Below are 15,333 nucleotides of genomic sequence, written 5' to 3'. Positions count from 1 at the left end.
TTTTTCTTTTCGTTTTTATGATACGGCTGATGAATGTGTAAACCATGGAGCCAATCTATATATATATATATATAAATGAATGTTTGTCTGTATGTCATCCATGAACTCAAAAACTACCCGGCAGATTTGGCTGAAACTTTCACCATTTGTTATTTTTGGTACTGGGAATGTTTATAGACCAGTTCGAAAAAAATCCGATCGGTAGTTCCTTTTTTATTCCAATTTAAGTCGCAATCCATTGGATAAATACGAATAAAATTATCGGCTGCAGAAATTAATTCGCGTGAAAGATCTCATTGATAAGAAGTTAGCTGTTGGCATTTTTCTTGAGTTTGAACAAATAGATTCTTTCTTTATTGTTTTATGGCTTTTCATGCAACGGGGGGATTTAAAACTTTTTCCATTTGATATTTTTAGCGATTGATTGATCTTGCAAACTGCGTGAGTACAAAATTTGAGTACAGTCACGGCTTCACTTGATACCAGGACCGATTATTATGAAAATTGCTATATATATGTATTTTTCCACGGAGAAGGTGCATAATATGCTCCTTGAAGCCACTCACCACCAGGTGGCACTGCAGAGTAGCAACTTCTTCCCCGTTCAACCGATTGTCATTAAAATCAGTATAATGATGTATTTTTTTTGTTGGCGTAGCAACGCGCGTCGGGTACAGCTAGTATAACATAAACTGCGTGGGTCAGTGTCCGATCCAAGGATCATGTTCCTAACCACTGTTCTAGAGAAAACGACTCATCCGCCATTTTGGTTCCAAACCAGAACGCGTGCTCCCATTGGTATGTGTTTGCAGCACCAAAACCGCGTCGATGAAAACTGATAACAAGTTTCAGACTTTTGCTTGATTGATGGTTAATGATTGTAGTCTTTAAACCGAGACAGTTTCATTCATTCAGATTTTAAACAAGTGAGGTATGAAAAGATAATTGTTCATACGAAACATTTTCCGATGACTATTATTAAATTTAATTAATAAGTTGTCACGTTAGATTTGCTGAAAATGGCGTTTTACTCTAATCTTCTTCAGTTATATTTACGACGTAATGACTAGAGTATTTCCAAATATTTGAAGCAAGTCTGAATCCAAATCTCCCGCGGTACCAAAATGTCGGATAGGTCGGCTCATTCTCCAGGGAGCCGATTAGCCCTAAAAACATCAACCAAGGAAGCATTAATGAGCATCAACAAACTTAAACCAACTATTTAACAACCATGTTGACTTAATGATCCTTTGTACCATTTTAAACAAACTTTCATTTTCCACTATTTGAGCTGCGGAATTACTAGATGCAAAGATCTGAATACCTTAGGAAATTGGTCTGTTTTGTATGAAATATCACTGCTGGCGAAATTAAATGCAGTTCTCTTTACTCTTGATCCGTCGCTATTTGTTTGATCTACCTCCATTCAGTCTTTGCACTGGAGGCTTTGGAATTTATTGGGAATAATAACAAAGTGGCAGTACGTGTTCCATTGGGAGTTAGTTTCGAACGAGTATATTGGTATGTAGCGAAATGCTAACACTCTCAGAATAAATGCTATTCGTTATATGGTATGTAAAAGCATTAGAGCGCTTTCTTTGATCATTACTTAAAATCTACAAGTTGTTTCTTAAGAGAAGATGTATTGACACTAGACTTTCCGCTAAACAAATATTTCAATTCAAAACTATTATTTTATTTATATAAGGAAATGTGCAATGTTTATATAATTGCGTGCGTGCGCATAAAAGTAAATGGTAAAAGCATTTAGATGATAAGAGCTCTCCTCTTTAGGCCTTAAGAAACTAGTATGTTGTGGCTATCACGAAACTTTCTTCTATATTTTTCTTTTTTCTGATCCCTCCCCATGCTTGAAGAAGAAGCAATATTCCTAACAAAAACAAAATTACACATGCAAAAACTTGACGACCATCCCAATGTCTGAATTATTGCAAAAGCAAAGCAAAGAGCGAAAATTGAAAGTTATTTTAAAAGCCTTGCTTGAATTAATTACAAATATTTTATTTGTTAACAAACATAAGATGGCAACAGTTAAAAATTTTAAATCATTGAGATAATATTTCCGATCATTTCCATACAATTAAAATCACGAGAAATACGCAGACGACAATCTATTACGATTTATCTTTCTTATTGTTGCATTGATAAAGCTATTTTTATTCGCAAAAAAAAAAAAAATCTAATTTGAATTCTGAAACTTTGAATTCAAATTATGTTTTTCGCAATCACGAGTTGCGACAAGACCCTACTCATTAGAGTTATTGTTTCTAGAAATGGCTCCCCCCCCCCAAGCATGTCCCTCCTCCTGGGTGGTTATGTGTGTATAGTTGTGTGTGTGTAGGCTTAAGTGTGTGCTCGTAGGCTTTACTCAGGCCTACGTGCACACAGGCGTGCACGTAGTGCACGCCTGTGTACACACGTAGCCACGCGTGTGTGTGTAAAGGCGCTCACGCGTTGGCGAGTGTGTATGAGCATGCGTGTGAAGGACATGGACGCCACCACCCAGCAGAAGTGGATTCCGGGGGACAGTGCTCAGGAACAGAGCAGCCGTGCCGCCGCCGCGCCGGTGGGCGGTGGTGCTGCTGGTCCAAGCTGAAAAATAATCCCAACGTCAAGGACTGTCAAATGAGAACAATAAGCAATCGTGATTGCTCAAAAAAATCAACACCTCTTGGAGCGATTGGAGTCAAAATTGAACCAAAGCCTGTTTACGTATGGATTCACATATATTCCAAATTTCAACTAGAACGTAGCATTACTTCTTGAGATAGGGAACAATGGAAAAAAGAACGGGCGATTGCGCTACCCCCTTTTTAGCTGTTGACACCAACATAAAATCAGCTCTTATACACTCTAAGGGCTACTTGTCAAAATATTTTGTTTGATTCTGTTCGTTATTTCTTGAGATATAGCAGTCACAATTGACGACAAAAAACGTTCCATAACTCAACCCCCGTTTGAGCTATTGACACCAAAATTGATTTAGCACCTGCTCCTGTTAGGGGCAACATGTGGACCAAATTTTGTTTGATTCCGCCAGTTACTTCCTGAGGAATAGCAAGCACGCGTAACTCAAAAAACGTCCCATTGCTCCACCCCCCTTGGAGGAATTCGCGCCAAAAACCAATGGGCACAAGTTGTGTATCGAATTTCGTTCGATTTCATGCGGTAGTTTTTGCTGTAGAGCGACCACAAAAAACTGGTCACACACAGACGTGATACACACACGGACACACACACATACACACACACAGACAGACAGACATGGTCGAAATGGACTCAGTACACCTCAAAACGTTCGAATCCGTCAAAATTCGAAATTCGAAAATTTGCACGAATCCAATACTTTCTTCTATATATTAGATATAGAAGAAAGTAAAAACGGGGCAGATTTGTTTTATTACGGGAAAGATTCCTTATGAATAGTTCGTAAAATAGAAATAATACATGAAATGACTATAAAAGAATATACGCTTATATATTTTTATAATAGAAGATTATCAGTACAATTAGCGCGACAATTTAATCAATACCTGTTTGTTAAGACTTCATAAGCTTAATGTTAGATTTAAAACGAAAGTGTTCTTTGCCTGCATCGTTCAATAGTGTGCTCCCAGTTTTAAAAAGTTTTTTATCCATTTAGAAAGTTATGCACGTAATCTATAAAATGTTCGCAGAAGATATGATAGGCCCATTTAGAAGAGTTTAATATGAAGTATGTTCTACGGAAACTTTTAAACTATTTTCTTTCGCAAGTCATTTATGTTTTAAAGATGGGGTTGTTTCCTTCAGCCAAAAGTACTACTTTTAGTCACTGAAATTGATAGAATGAGTGAAAAAAATAACATGGACCCAGAAAATACTTTCATTTTCCCAACAGTTATTGTTTAACTGTTTTTTACTGTTTACTGTTTTTTAAAATGTCCGATTTTGAAAACAAGGCGCGGTCTTTATGACGTCACAAACGATGCAGTTTGGCGCATCTTTCTACCACGTTTCCACGTTATGCTAATCAAGAAGCGAATTAAATATTGCGCTCTACGCTTGTTATCAACCATACCGTTGCCAATACACGTGAGTAAAGATGCGAAATAAATATTTTGTTCTGTGAATGGCAACATTGAATGGCATTTCATCATTTGTGATGTCACACGACAGAAGTGTAAACAATGAAAGCGCAGAGATTTAAGTAAGTTTTTAAAAATATTAAACTTGAACAAAGTATTTTAAAAAAGGTCAGATCCTAGATTTTTAAGCATGCTCTTTCAGAAAAAAATACTTTCAAAATTTTGGAAACGACCCCATTGTTGCTAACAAAGTTCAATTTCTAGAGTTTCAAAACATTAAATAAATCTTATAGCCAAAAAACAATTTACCTGAATTTTAGCCTCCCTGTGGCAAGGTATCAGACCCAAAGATGCAGCGCAGAGTCTCGAACAAAGATTCGGCGTTATTCATTGGTATAGCACTTCTTCATATCATGCCGTAATCAATCAGAAATCACTTTAACTTTGAATTTCGAAGCAACCCATAAGGCACTTATGATTGGATAGGTCAAATATAAGTTCGAAAGAAGATCCTCCATTTGAATTCCAAACCTAAGAACAAAAAAAGAAAAAAAGTGCTTTAATACACAAAGTTATTTTAAATGCAGAAATAACGCAATTAAAAAAAAATGCAAATATATAATATCAAATGGCTCGATTGACCGCAATCGACTACTTGTCAAAGGCGATATTGACTGGTTGAGCCTGTTGAATTCTGAGCTTCATATCGTAGACTAAAAAAAAAGTAAAAAAATGCACGTTTACCTTTTTTTTAAATTAAATACGAACAGATTGTACAGATACTCCTTTCTACAGATTCAACAATGTTAAATTTAACAGATTATGGGATGACGTATGTAAGCATTTACAACCAACCAACGTGGGAAATATGTATATATAGATACAAATTAAAATATTTACGTAAATGTGATGAGAAAACTAAGTAAATAAATAAAAGAAGTAATAAAAATAAAAATAAAGTAATAAAAGAATTAAAAAGAAAAAAAAATATCCACTTCTGTCTCTTGTTACTGCTTGTAAAATGCTTAATGGGTTAAAAAACTTTTTTTAAAAAAAAGTTGCCTTTTATAGCATTCAAATTGAAAAAAATCATTCAAAAAGAAATTGTTCGTGGTCAATTAAAACAGAAATAAGTTCGGTAATTTTCTTGTTTGCTGCAAGAAACGAATAATAGTTTTTCTAAGTCTTTTAGTCTTACTAGAAAATCTTTAAGAAAGTGGGTTTTCATAAAGGTGTTCAGCTACGATACAGCTTCTTCTTAAGAAACGCTGAGAAAACAGTACTAAAAGTTCCCCCAAAGCAATAGATTTTATCTTAACAAATTTCGATTTTTGTATGGGTCCGACTTCCAGTTATTAAGAAGGTCTGGACCGGGCTGAGTGGATCGTTGCTAGAACTCTTTATAGAAGTCCAACTTCTTAAAGGTTTTCTAGTAAACGGGCAGTTTTTTTTTTTTTTTTTTTTTTTTTTTTTTTACAGTGTAGTTGCTCAAATCGGTGTTTACTGACCTCGGACCAGCGGACCTTCAATGCTTTTGGAAGTTTTCTAGCACTCACACCAAGGCCGTAGCCAGGATATTTTTTCGGGAAGGGACATGGTCGAAGCAAAGGTGGTTCCAGGACATGTAATCAAGTGGGAAAATAGCATTTAAAAATTATGTTTATTATGTTGTTTGCAAAAATTAAAACAATGTATTTAAAAAATTCGTATAAAATAATTATTTTAATTAATTACTTCATTAATATTTGATAACTAATTTATATTCCATCGAAATTATTTATTAGGGAGTTCACAAAATAAGAGGACTGCGTACGCTTTTACGGTCTATGACATTTGATAGTGTTTATTACTTGTTTGCAATTACAAATGCATGCGTCGGGGGCTTTTAGAATAACTTTCACGCAAATAAGTGAAATAGTCACAGTTGAAAAGTAATCTACACTCACCACCTCAAAAAAGAAATTACTATTCTTAAAGCTTACTTTATTAAAATCTACAAAATTAAGCAAGTAATCAGAAGTATGATAGGATTAAAAATGATAGTTTTGATCATGTAAATATGTTATGTCTCTTGTTGAAGTGTATATCAAAGAATGTTTTTAAAATGCCATCCGTAACAAGAGTCATTAGCAATCAGTAATGGATCAAGGTGTGAAAAAATGAGGACTTTTTGATTATTTTTTTTTTTAATTTGTATGGTGGTGTGGGAGGAGGGGCGAAGAGGTCTGAATGAAAGAAGATTTGTATTACAAGGCCAAGTGATAGTGAAGGAGGAATCGAAGGAAGAGTTTTGATTAGATTGTCTTCGTTTCTTTATATTTTGGAGAGAATTTAAAATTTCGGGGGAGGATTTGTCCCGACGCGACGGTAACTGCCCTGTCTACGGCCCTGACTCACACATACATACAATACTTCAGTTTAGTAGCAGTTTCTTCTATTAATTTAAAGTAATCAAACACTTAATTATGCGAACGCAAATGTGATGGAAAATTAAAGTTAAAAATATCAGAGTTTAGGTAGAAATATGTGTGCTGATCTGCTCATATTCGTCGGTCAGTTATCTCAGTACCTTCCTGGGAGATTATTTTGCGGAAAAAGTTTTTTAGTAGAACTACTTGGAAATTTAGAGATAGAAAATCTCAGTATGTTTTATAAAAGGTACCTTGTTTTATAAAAGGAAATCTTTTAGTAATCACTAATAAATAGTAAATATTCTTCCTTTACGTAGGCCGTAGTTTCGCCAAAGTTTACTTTCAATGCTGCTAAAATTTCAAACTAAAATAAAATATTAATAATAAAGACCATAGTGGGGAGGGGGGTGCGTATGGTTAAACTAAATTTCGAAAAAAAAAAAAAAAAACAGATACTTGTATTAAAATGAGCAGGTAACGTAAAGCTAATGGTGTGGTGTGACAAAATACTTGAACTCAAACTTCTGCTCTATGTTTAACAGTGACAACGACGTTTTCTATAAATAAGAGAAACTAGTGTTTCCATTTTTTTCAACATTTCAGATTCTCAGAAAAGGCCATACGTCACTAGTATCAAAATAATTTAAAATTTCTCGCTTTTTGACATTGAAACAAAAGGACACTGCATTTAAAAGTACTTTTATTATGTTTGCTTTTTCTTCTTCTCCTTTAACTATTTTTATCTATGTTGTTATAATTTCATCATTATTGGTATTCAATCTTCCTCAATCAATTATATGTTACACTGCGCGGTCAAAATAAAAAAATTAAAATTAGAATGAAAAAAAACCTTCAAAATGCGTTTGACATAATTCTTGCTGATTCTTATCTGAATCTATATATGACAACCATTTTTCCCCTTCACGTCCCACTTTTTGAAAACGACAGCCCCCATTTTTTTTTTAGTTTTCGACAGTTTCATAGCCCATTATTTTTATTTGGAGGGGGAGGGAGCATTATATTAGCCATTAACATTCTTCTGAGTTACTGGAGAGGTGCAAAGCTCAAAAGCACGAAGAAAACAAGTTGAAACATTGATATGTGTGTTCCCCCCGAAAAATATTTTTTTAAATCATCAAAACCGATCTTTTTTTCTAGGAGTCTGTTTTGGAATATTTTCACTTATTTTTCGTCACAAAACCAAAACATAAGACTCCCTCTTATGAGCTCCAGGTCCGAAAAAAAAAATTTCATGCTCTAAAAGAAATGAAAAAAAAAAAAAAAAAAAAACATTTGAAGCATTGCATGGTATAGTCGCATCTCAGTATTTAGTCATGCAACATGGGTGCTGCATCTCGAAATTCCACCGACTGACAATCTCAGGTCAGAACCCGTGTCCAGGGCGTAGAAGGCCAACGTCTTACCATTTACGCCACTAGCCGCTCAATGTTAGATTATATATTTATGCACATTTCATTGATGCACCGGCTCCATTGTTTATCACTTCGTGATGCAGTGAACAACAATGAGGGCAGTGCACCCCTTTAAATTTAATATATACAATACTGCAATATTATACGTACTTAAGTTCATTTTAATGTTATTTATGTCTGTAAGTTGAACAACACATGAAGGTTCTTTACTGAAGATCTACGCGACTCTGACATTCAAAATGCCGAATCTTCCAGTATTTTTGAAATATATTTTTTTTTCTTATAACGTGAAAAAAAATTTTTGAACATGGGGATTATAGGTGTGAGTCAAAGTGCTCCAGTTTTATGCTGAAAAATAAATGAAAAAATTGTGAAACACCCCTTCAAAAGAAGATCGATTTTGATGAATTTTAAAATATTTTAGAGGGGAATACCCCCAATGAGTCTCTCAAATTTCCCAAAATATTCAAGCTTTTGAACTTTGCAACCTCTCTAGACCCTCAGAAGAGTATGAATGTTAATGGCTAATATATTGTTCCTTTTCCCTTCTAATAAAAATAATTGCTATAAAACTGTAAAAAACTGAAATTTAAAAAAAATGGGGGGTTACCGTTTTTAGAAGGTGTGACGTGATGGGGACTTCATATTTGAACTCAGATGATCTATTTTCGTAGGAATCAGCGAGAATTATGTCAGAAGCATTTTGAAAAGTTTTTTTTTTTTTTTTTGCGTAATGATAAAGTAGAAATTTTTATATAGCTCGTTGCTAAAAAACCGCTAGGAAAAATAAGGCCCTTGTTTGATTACTGTTTTCAAATGAATAGGAGAAAAACAATATATTTCCGTTTCCTTCAACATTTCAATTTCTAAAATAAAGCCACGTGTCGTCATCAAAACCCACATCATTCCAAAGAAAAAGAGCTCATTAGATTCAGCTCTTCTCTCTTTAACACTTTCCGTGATTTATCTATTTTTTTTTTTTTACAATTCTACTTCTTGATTGATATATCTACTTTGTAATAATTTCATTAATATTGGTCGTTCAACTTGCTCTAAGAATTATACATTGTTGAAACTGATTTTACACAAATTTTAAAAATTCATATCTCAGCACTATTTTCTTAGTCCAGTCTACATTGCTGACGTGCTTTGCAGCTTACAGAAGAACAACAGCTTCTAAAAGGACCTTCTGGTACACTTTTTGATTCATTTAACGGCCCTCATCCACCAAAAAAAAAAAAAAACGCCAGGAAAAATAAGGCCCATGTTGAAGACGGTTTTCAAATGAATAGGAGAAAAACAATATTTCCGTTTCCTTCAATATTTCAATTTCTAAAATAAAGGCACGTGTCGTTGTCATCTAAACGCATATCATTCTACAGAAAAAGAGCTCATTGGATACAAATCTTCTCTCTTCAACGCTTCTCTATGATATGACTATTATTAGTTTTTTTTTTTTTTTTTTTTTTTTTTTACAATTCTTCTTCTTTATTACTATCAACTCTGTAATAATTTCATCAATATTCGTAGTCCATCTTGCTCTAAGCGTTATACATTATTGAAACTGATAAAACACAAATTTCTAAAATTCATATCTCATCGCTATTTCCTTCGTACAGGAAAAATAAATTCTTTAAAGGACGACGATTTTCAAACAAATGAGAGAAACACACACAGTGTTTCCACTTCCTTCAACATTTCAATTTCTCAAATAAGACCACGTGTCGCTGTCATCAAAATCCACACCATTCCAAAGAAAGAGAGCTCATTGGATAGAGCTCTTCTCTCTTCAACACTTCTGCATGATCTTACGCTTCCGTCAGAGATTCAAAACCCGTGATAATTAATTAAATTCATTAAGTAGTTTAAGTGCTTATTCTTTTAATTAATGGTCTCGAGGTGTAGCATACTTATTCATTAATCATGGCTTCGCCTGGAGTGAGCAACCGAGAACTTTTAATCAGTATTTTGAAGGAAATGTGTTCTCGGGCGTGCGCTTATACGCTGGAAACTGTTATGTAGGAGGAAGCACGTGTTGGGGAAGAATTGAAAATCCTGCATCTTTTGCAAGCTACTGAGCTGCAATTTTCGTCATAATTATCGCGAGAGTGGATCAAATTTTCATTTGTATCTTATGTATAACAGCGCAAGTTTTAGAGGAGACGAAATGTTCTGTCGTGGGTAGATAAACGGCAGTATTTGCAGAAATGTGTTTTCGAGATATTTAAAGGAACGCGTTTTGGAAACAATACTAACTACAATCAGACCTCGATATAGGGTCACCCGCTTATAAGGTCACCCTGCATATAAGGTCACCCCGCATATAAGGTCACCCCGCATATAAGGTCACTTTTCTAAAGTCCCGGCTCACTGAATAGGAATTCTGTGTCATGTATTATCGGATGTATGGTCAGGTCATAATACATTAATCGCTTATAAGGTCACTTTGGTCAGATTTCTTTGAATGATTTCAGTGCCTAACAGATTCACTTCCAAGAATTAACCGCGATATACGATCTATAAAAAGTGAAAAGTCGTTTTTCCTATTAACGTAGCAAATAGTGCTCAGAATGCAGTAGCAAGTGAGCATTACGACAGTGATACTAAAATATGAAGCAGTAATGCGGGCATTCAGCGTGTACATATTGCACTCTTTTACCAACCATGAGAAGCTGAAGAAATTTTCAGAAAATAATTAGAAACCATTTTGTTTAAATTAAAGAAAAAAGACATTAGTTTTGTATTAATGACAATTTTAAGTAAGGTAAGTTGCACATCAGTTGTTTGCTTGGGGATATTTGAATGCAGCTTTACTCTAAATGAAAGTTTTAAAAAATAATTTCAAAATTTTTTATTGATTCCAAAAATTTAAATTGATTCAAATCAATTTAACTATAATAACCTAATTAAGTGATAGCTTTGAACGTATTAAATTTTGAAGTGATTTAATGAATTAAATGTTTATTTATCAATGAATATATATGAGTAGGTCATAAGGTCAACCCGCTTATAAGGTCAGTTTCGTGAAGTCCCAAGGGGTGACCTTATATCGAGGTCTGATTGTATTGGGAAATATTTAAATTAGACATTATTTTCGTGCTTTTTTCCCAGCAGAAACCAAATGAGCAAACTTGTACAAAAAGTTAACGTACAATAGATGACGAAAAGGCAAAAAAATAAATAAATAAAATAAAAATTGCAGCTTACTATCCTTTACCTGACCAATGCAGTATTACTCTATATATATGCATTTCTTTTCTCTCTCATTTTCGTTTCAATGTCCTCTCAAAACACAAGCGAATATTTTTATTGTTAATATTGCTATGGTTTGCAGCTGCGGTAATCAACCTATTTACACTTTCGGTAAGTCTCTGAGCTTAACGTTTTCCTGACGGAACCTCTTGTTCCAAATACAGTAAACGTCAAAAATCTGAACTAATGAAACCATAGACATTTCGGATTTTTAAATTGTTCGAATTTTTGAAAATAACCAAGAAAATACCTTTTATTGAAATAATATACCGTTTAATCAAAGTGATTCTAACAATATGTATGTACCTGTTCATAACTTGCAATGCAGGACATAAAAATACAATATGTAGTAACTACTATTTTACATTTTTTAACAAAAAGTTAACTCCGTTTATTAAAATAGTATGCCATTTAATCAAAGTGATTTTACAGTATGTATGTACATACCTGTTCATTACATGCAATACACTACATAATGCTACAATATGTAACTACAATTTCAAATTTTATACCAATAGTTGACTCCACGTGTTTACTAGATATAAAGGAAAACTATTTATCGTTAGCGCTAGGAAAAAACATAGTTTTTGCTGTCCCTGCAAAATATACGGCTTGACAAGATTGCTCCCATTGTTTGAACTGGAGAGTTTTTTGTGTTACTCTACCAAACCTTTTATTTTTTACTAGTGGCACCCGCACGGCTTCGCCCGTAATAGAAAAATTAAAGGTCTTTTGGTTCGCCTGTATATTTACAAATAATGTATGGTGAAATTTCTCGCCAATTGGCTTGTACCCATGTTACGGTTCCACGTTATGATAATTTCGTATCTCGCCAATTGGCTTGTGCCCATGTTACGGTTCCACGTTATGATAATTTCGTAATTTATGATAGTTTTTTTTATTAAAATTGGAATAAAAAAAGAACCACATCGAATTTTCGAAAAATCGCTTCGAGGTGCACACCCCCATGCTACATACTAACTTTGTGCCAAATTTCATGAAAATCGGCCGAACGGTTTAGGCGCTATGCGCGTCACAGACATCCTACAAACATCCTACAGACATCCAGACATCCTCCGGACAGAGAGACTTTCTGCTTTATTATTAGTAAAGATTTCCCATGCGGTGAAATTCTAACCATTTTGCATAATAAATATAATACAATAACACTCCACCTCCATTGTATATGTATTAGTTTCAATTCTTCAATCATAAAATTTAATTATTTATTTCGCGAAATGTATCTGTTCCTTAACAATTGTCGGCGAGCAGTTATTAAATCATCATGGGAGTGTGTTCGGAATTCCGACGCTTCGGATTTTTGACGTTTGTATTTTTGAAGTTATGCTTGCTTGTATATATTATATGCAGTGTTTTACATCATTTTCTGAAAACCGGAATTTGAGCAGTTCGATGAAAATGTTGCAGAAGCAAAAAGAAAAAATATTACTCTTGAGCGAACAATACCTGTTGGACGGAAAACCAACAAAAAGCGTCAGAAAACTTGAAAATGAATAAAGAAAAATATTATAACAAAAATTAATACTTACATAATGTTAAACTAACGAATACGCTTCATATGTAAGGTTTTATTTGAAAGAAATTTTAACAAATTTTCTTAAGACTTCTCTAATTAAGAAACAATGTTCGCGCTGACTGCCCGAGTACTAAGTGTATCTTAAAAGCTTTGCTCAAAAAACGGAAGGTTTTACTAACTTTGTAGTAATATTCCTTCTTGATGCCTTGTATCATTGGTCTAAAACGAGTTTTAAAAGAAATAATGTGAAATACAGCAGAGTTTCATAAATATTAATGAGTGAAAATGAAACATTAATTCAATAAAAGAAAAAACGGAACAAATTGGCTACAAATATACTTTACGAAACAGCTAGCAGTTGAAGAATACTTCCGCTTTTAATTGCAGGAAATGAGTTTTGGGGCCAAAATTATTCAATGTCTTTTATTAAACAGGAAGTTAAAAAGTTTGATGATAAAGAAACTGACTTTTAGATTACTTTTTCGTTCTAGACGTTTTTACAAGTGCGATGTTTTATTTTACTTCAGCTGTGGAACTTTCAAGTAAAAAGGAAATGAATAATATCGAGTTAATCAAGTACTATGAAAGCGTAGCTAACAAGCGTTTGAACTTTTTAGCAAGAGAAATTGTTTCCAGAGTATTAAGTGTGGTTCTCTGAAAATTGAGTTTCTTAAATAGATTGTTATTGCTAATAATACAACGTAACTGTTATCTATGAGAAACATAATTTTAATGTAATATATAAAGTTGTTGTGGCAGTGAGCGTGCGTAGGACAGTGTCAACGTCTACTAAACACTAAAAGCAGGTTCTTAAAAACATAACTTATAGGATTTAAACTGAAATGAAAATTATTTACACCCATAACATAAAATAATTTACCTTCAGTCTTATGATCTTATTCCAGGAAAGAACAATAAATGCAAAACCAAACTTAACCTCAAGCGACTTTAGAACTAAAAATTTATTTACATTTCTCTCTGTTGCCAGAATATTTTTACATTAGTCTGGTTTATTTAATAGCAGACGATCATTCTGGAGTTTTTTTTTTTTTTTTTTTTTTAATTTGCCAAGTCTGGTTTTAACTTCGTTTCAAAAGTATAAGTTCATTCTAAAACAATGTTGATTTTTAGTAAATTATCGTTTGCTTTAGAATAAAAAACAAAAAGGAAAGAAAGAGGGGAGACCAAAATAAAGTTGAAATACAAATGGTATGACAGCAAGTATAAAACCTTTATGCAACTAATGCAGGGCTCTTAGCGGAACAACAATTTATTTTCATAAGCAGTGGATATTGTACAGTACACTAGACAATAACATTGCAAGTTTGAAAAGTATAACGTTTTTTTTCAATCACGAGACACCAAAGTTTTTCTCTTTTTTTTTTTTTTAATTCAACTGATACTTTTTTATGCCAAATTGTTAAATTTGTTCAAAAACATTATATGATTGAGATATTGAACACAAATAATCATTAAATTTCATAAAACTCTATGTTATCATAAATTGAAATTCATTTCGTCTCATCTCACATGAAATGAAATAAAGATGGAAAAAATAATGTGGAAAAAATAATAAGTGAGTGCTACTAGTCCGAAAAACAGAACTTTTTGGGCAGCCTCTCATTTGATCACATCACATTTAGGCATGAAATCCAAAAAGATTGGCAACACTTTCTTTGCTATACCCCCCCCCCTCCCCCGGTGCTAAATTTCATTCATTGTTTCCTCAAACTTCATTTCTTGCTCTTTAAGTTGAAGTTTATAATACCAGTTGCACTATTTTTGGTAGCTTATTTTGAAAAAATAGATCAATTTCTCAAATTTGCAATACCTTGGCCAGTGTTGTACATTTGCAATCAGAGTTAAAAATTTTACGTGTGTGGAAATCAGAAAGCCGTCGTATTTCCATACCAAACCAAATTAACATAAATAAACTTGAGGGGGGGGGGAATGCTACAGTAAAGCAAATGTTTCGAGAAAAAGAGTACCTTTGTAATGATTAAATAAAATTCAATGATTTAATGAAACTAGTAAATTCTTATTTTTCGCTGGTGCTGCTGTTCTGGCCAAGACGTTCTCTCCAAGTTTTTTCCATCTAGCCCTATCCCGTGCAATGGCCCTCCATGGGTTCACTCCTATTACTTTTAAATCCCTTTCAACCCCATCCAGCCATCTGGATGGGGGTCTTCCTTTTCGGCGTTTTCCCTCAATGTTGGAGAAGGTGATTCTTTTTGTGGGAAACGCGCGCGCGTATCTTCATATCGAAATATGTGGCCCAGCCACCTAATGCGAGCAGTGTTGCCAGATCGGGGGACATTTCCCCATTTTAGGAAAATCTGGTGCTCTCTGGGGAAATGAGTTTTGAGGGGAATTCTTTGGGGAAAATTTTTTTTTCTTGGGGAAAACCTGGGGAAAGAAAAAACCTCGGGGGAAAAAAGATTTTTATTCGTATTTAGATTCACAACAAAAAGTAGTAGTTACATTGTTTGTATCAAACAGCGTTGGTTTAGCTTTGCTAAACTTTATGGAATTCGCATTTCGCATTATGTGGAATATTTTGCTACGGAATTCGCATTAATGTTCTGCTTGAGTAACTAGTTGATACGTGAAAC

General features: G+C 33.8%; 1 long non-coding RNA gene across 1 annotated transcript in view; it reads right to left on the bottom strand.

The window, feature by feature from the left end:
* LOC129226436 (uncharacterized) overlaps nucleotides 1-12,867 on the bottom strand; it is a 96,773-nt gene extending 83,906 nt beyond the window's left edge. The window contains exons 1-2 of the long non-coding RNA XR_008580785.1: nucleotides 12,735-12,867; nucleotides 4,398-4,619 (exon numbers count right to left, since the gene is read on the bottom strand). This is a non-coding gene — a long non-coding RNA (uncharacterized LOC129226436). The remainder of the gene's footprint in view (nucleotides 1-4,397; nucleotides 4,620-12,734) is intronic.
* Between the last annotated feature and the right edge of the window lie 2,466 nt (nucleotides 12,868-15,333).

This window comes from Uloborus diversus, chromosome 7 (genome assembly GCF_026930045.1).
Source record: "Uloborus diversus isolate 005 chromosome 7, Udiv.v.3.1, whole genome shotgun sequence".
In the NCBI taxonomy this organism is placed as follows: Eukaryota; Metazoa; Arthropoda; class Arachnida; order Araneae; family Uloboridae; genus Uloborus; species Uloborus diversus.
The sequence above is the reverse complement of the archived record's forward strand: the minus strand, read 5'-3'. Positions and strand labels throughout refer to the sequence as shown.